The following is a 4,485-nucleotide window of genomic DNA, read 5'->3' as shown; positions in this document are numbered from 1 at the left end:
TTTTCTCAAATGCATTGGGCTGCAAATGACATTTCGTAAGCCCGGGCATTGCTTTGAGGGTCAGGCTACTCGAGTCAATTTTGTAGGCTTCCCTGATCGGCTGCATGTTCACCTGCACAAATAAAAAAACTTTTTTGTCAATAAGAAAATAAAACATTGACCCACAAAAGCATCGCCCATGAATGAATATAGCATCAAATTTTTAAGGCTGAAAGTTACACCTACATGGCCGCCTGGTATGTTAAATCCACATTTCAGTAGGCCGTTCCTCAAGCACTTGATAAGGTGCGGGAAGTCCGATATGAAGTGGAGGCTGCGGCTGGCATCAACTGGATGGTCCACCTTGCACTTCACATTGTTCGCTGTTCCCTGGACCCCAAGAACTTTCCACATCTTGCGGTTCCAGCTGGCACCATCACAGGTTATAAAGTCAACAAAGAGACCACTTTGCTCAGTGAGAATTGCCGCTTCTATGAGAACTTTTGCCAGCATTTCGCCCTTCATGTTTCCATTTGTTGCAAATGTGCCTATGATCTGGCTCCACTTTCCGACAAACGGCACAAACATAATGACCATCCCGTGATCAGATTCCACACTCTTGTCTGTTGTTGAGGTATATTTCCCCAAGTCCACAAATCCTTCGATGTGCCCCGATTGCTTGACACACAGGTGTTGTGAAAGTTTGAGCTCGTCCACAAGCAGTCCGCCATGCTTCTTGAAGCCATCCATATTCAAGGTCTTGTTTTTCAACTGTCGCAAGACTTTGTGACTAAATCCAAATGCACTCCGGTACACAGCCATGTATCGTTTCAGGGTTGACTTGCTTGGAAGGGCCAGAATTTCACTGTCTCTGATGTGGTTGTACAGGCGGGGGCTCTTCATCTTCATTATGATGCATTCCAAAATCCATGCCTTGCTGTAATGAAAACCCTTCTTCTTTACTTTTGCTGCAGAAAAGCATTGTCTCACGCTTTCTTGTTGTTTTGTGGGGAGCTTGGAAATGTACTCGCTGAGAACATCTTCTTTCACTGAGGCATTGTGGGTCCGCATCTTCTGAACATCTTCCTTCATGGCTGTCATGCGCGAGATAAGCCGTCTATTTCGCTGTCCAGCAAACTTCAACCTCTGAGGAAGAGTCTGACGTGGCTTGACCGGTGCTCGCAGTACTCTTGCTCGTCTTGTCAGGAGCGCATGTCGCAGATACTTGCAGGAGATGCATTGTCCACCTGAAAGTACAGAATATCTTGAATTATTATACCATACTTATTGTATCCGATATTGCAAATGCACATGTGATGTCACTGCCAGTCACCTAGCCCAAAAGAAAAGCACGATCATATTTCTAATACCTTCACTCACGTAAGCTGTGGGACATACCGTGGAAATTTTGCCTATTCCAATCCTCGTACGCACACCTCTCGCGCAGAAAAAGCTAGCTGAGTTTTACAATATTGTTGCCTGTTCTAAGGAAGCCTAGAATACAAAATAGTATATTTGGTGTCGGATTCATTAACTCTGGTGGTGACTGTCCATTATTAAGCTCTGCAAGGCTGACAAAGGATGTAACGCTAAGCTCACCTTTGTTCTCAACTTTGCTTGGGCAACTGCTACTGAAATACACTTCTCGTCTAACAGTCATTTTCTCCTTGAGCCCACTTGTCAGGAAGCTTGCATTGTAGTCACTGGCGTTAAGAGCACCTGAACATAGTTCGTAGGAATCTGCCTTTTCCAGCAGGTGTTCTGCGTCCATCTGAGATTCCACGTGGCTCTCTTCGATCAATCGCCCTCGTAGATAAACTTTACCGTACGCACCAAGCAGCTTGTCACTGACAAACATCACAACTTTTTCAGACATGACGGATGTTTCTTCTGTCAAAAACGATGTACAATAAAGTACTCCCTCGAAGTCTGGGAAGTGGTGCGTGGACCAGAATTTAGATGGAGTTTTAAGGTCGCATAAGAACTCCAAACTGTGTTCTTTTTCCACTGGAGGTGCTGAATCTTCTGTTGCCATGTCGACATCAGGAGCGTGCTGAGCTCGAAAATCGTCGCGATGCTGCGTGCTTTTGCTCTTCTTGGCCGTGCTCGTTCCTTGACTTTCGGAGACCTTTCTTTTTTTTCTTGGTTTCGGTGTCTTCTTCGTGAGATAGCTGGGAAGATTCGGAAGAATCGTAGGAACTGCATCGGCTGAAAGCATAGGTTTCCCACGCGGAATACGTACTTCTTTGCCGTCGATTACATGGACGTAGTCCCTGACTATAAACTTGGGCTCAAAATGCAACTCGCAAACAGTACACGATTCGTCCAAGACCTTGTCCGCGCGGTGCAAGTTCCTCTCCCACTGCTTACGCCGCTCCTCGTCCTGCGGCACCTTGAACAAGGACGCCTTCGGCGCATCTTTCACTCGGCTGTAGCCCGTCCGACACCCGGGCGCGTAACAATAATTCTGGCGGCGATTAGGCATCTTCGTTTACGCCTGACACATGTTGGTAAAGGTGAGCGACGAACACAGACCGCGGATTGCTCAAACAAACCACGAGCAAGGCACTCTTCGCGGAGACGGAGAGCCGTGCCGAGCGCCGTTACGCAGGGAGAAACTTCAAGGCTTCAAGTAGACACTGCGGCAGCGCCCCTAGCGGACTCGAGTACAGGCGACATCGGCGGCTTCAACGCAAAGCACGGGGAAGAGAGAGCGGTGAACACACTACCCCCTTCTAGGCCACTGTAGTAATATGGCGAACAGCGCAATGGCGGCAGGCTGCCATAAAATAGCCGTAGATCTAGTACACTGTACCGTGGGTGACATTTCGTGCTTGATTGAAGTTGTTCGACGAAGCAGATTCTTGAAACCCGGCGTGAACGGTAGCCTCATCTTTGAGGACCCGGTAAAAGTTATACGAAAGCGCAGCACCGGGGGAAAGCAGCGCAGCTCGCATCAAAAGCAGACTCCGTACCGTCGTCTGCTTTCGGTGCTTCTTTCGATGCGACTTTCGATACGTGCTGTGCGGCTTTTCTCCCGGTGCTGCGATTTTGTGAAACTTTTACCAGGTCCTCAAAAACCGGACTACTGTTCACGCCGTGTTTCAAAAACATGTTTCGTCAAATAATTTTAATCAAGCACGCAATATCACCCACGCTATTTTGACCAACCCACCTGCCAAAACGCTATCTGCCATGGATGGATGATAGCGGCTGCAGCAGCTTACATTGGGTAGAGGTGATATAACTCTACCTAAAGATGGCCGCCAGTGACCGCATTCGCGGAGCGGGCAAACGCGATCCAGCAATTGTCATAGAGATCAGTGGTATGGGCCTTCAGATGACGGATGAAGCGAAGGAGCTGAGGCAAATGGTGGCGGCCTTGGCCATTCAAGTGGGAGTGATCATCGCCCGCCTCCCGGATCCCAAGGCCACGGACGAAGACCGGGAGTGGAACTCCTCGCGAAAAGGGCGGCGGTTGCTGCACGCACGGCCGAAGCCACCCAGGGTCGCCCGAGGGAGGTAGACCCAGCCGTGGCGCAGTTCGTTGCGGAGTCCACTAACGACGATAGCGCGTTCTGATTGGCTCTTGACTGCGGTTGACTGCGTGTCAACGCAACTGTGCGTACAAGTTTGGCGCAAGCGCTCTTCGCAACGCAACGCGTCCGCTTGCCGCTACGGAACGCACCGCGCTCAAACGCGAATGTGCGTATGGGCCTCTAGCATGCTTGCCATTGCCGATGCCCTCGTGATCAATCGTAGCCTCGTGATGCTATCCCTGGATGGGTGCAGAGTTCCAAGAGAAGGGTTAGAAGCGCTGTTATACGATCTCTGACGTACTACATGGACTGCGCGCAGGTCATAAACTTCACAAATGCTCTGGCGCTCAATCGGCCTCTAGTAGAACTAGAAACTGTATACTACTGATGCATTTCGTCGCGGTAATCAACTCTCGCATGTAGTTCGATTCCTTCAAACCCTGCGCCGTCTCTCCATCAAAAATGTTCGTGCCTACTGTGAGGTTTCCTGTGTACATGAGCGGGCGCTGAAATGAAGAGGAACTGATATAAGCGACCGGGAAAGGGGCCGGAGTGCTTTTTCGTCCACGGAAAGCGCCATGTAACTTTCTACTGCTTTCACTCGTAAATATATTTATTTGTCTCGTCATCAACGGTTGACTCCCGTCGTGAAATCCCTCGCATCTACGATATGGCGACCCGCCACCTCTGCCTTTAGGAATCGTCACCGACGCAATCCTCGCGGGAGAGAAACGAACCATCCTCACTGGCGCAGTCGACAGGATTGCGTCGGCGGATCGTCACGGCGTGTGCAGCTCCACTGATTCGGCGGACAGCACAACACGGGCGGAGAAGAAGAGTGCCAAGTTCCCGGGACTCGGCGGCGTCTTTCACGGAGTGTTTACTAATTATTGTAAATTGTCTGGAAAACCTCACAGAACATCTTTTGCCGTAATTGTACGAAATTCCAGAATTTTATTTTTGTTTG

The sequence above is a fragment of the Ixodes scapularis genome, unplaced genomic scaffold, assembly GCF_016920785.2.
Source record: "Ixodes scapularis isolate PalLabHiFi unplaced genomic scaffold, ASM1692078v2 PGA_scaffold8__174_contigs__length_109621045, whole genome shotgun sequence".
NCBI lineage: Eukaryota > Metazoa > Arthropoda > Arachnida > Ixodida > Ixodidae > Ixodes > Ixodes scapularis.
The sequence above is the reverse complement of the archived record's forward strand: the minus strand, read 5'-3'. Positions refer to the sequence as shown.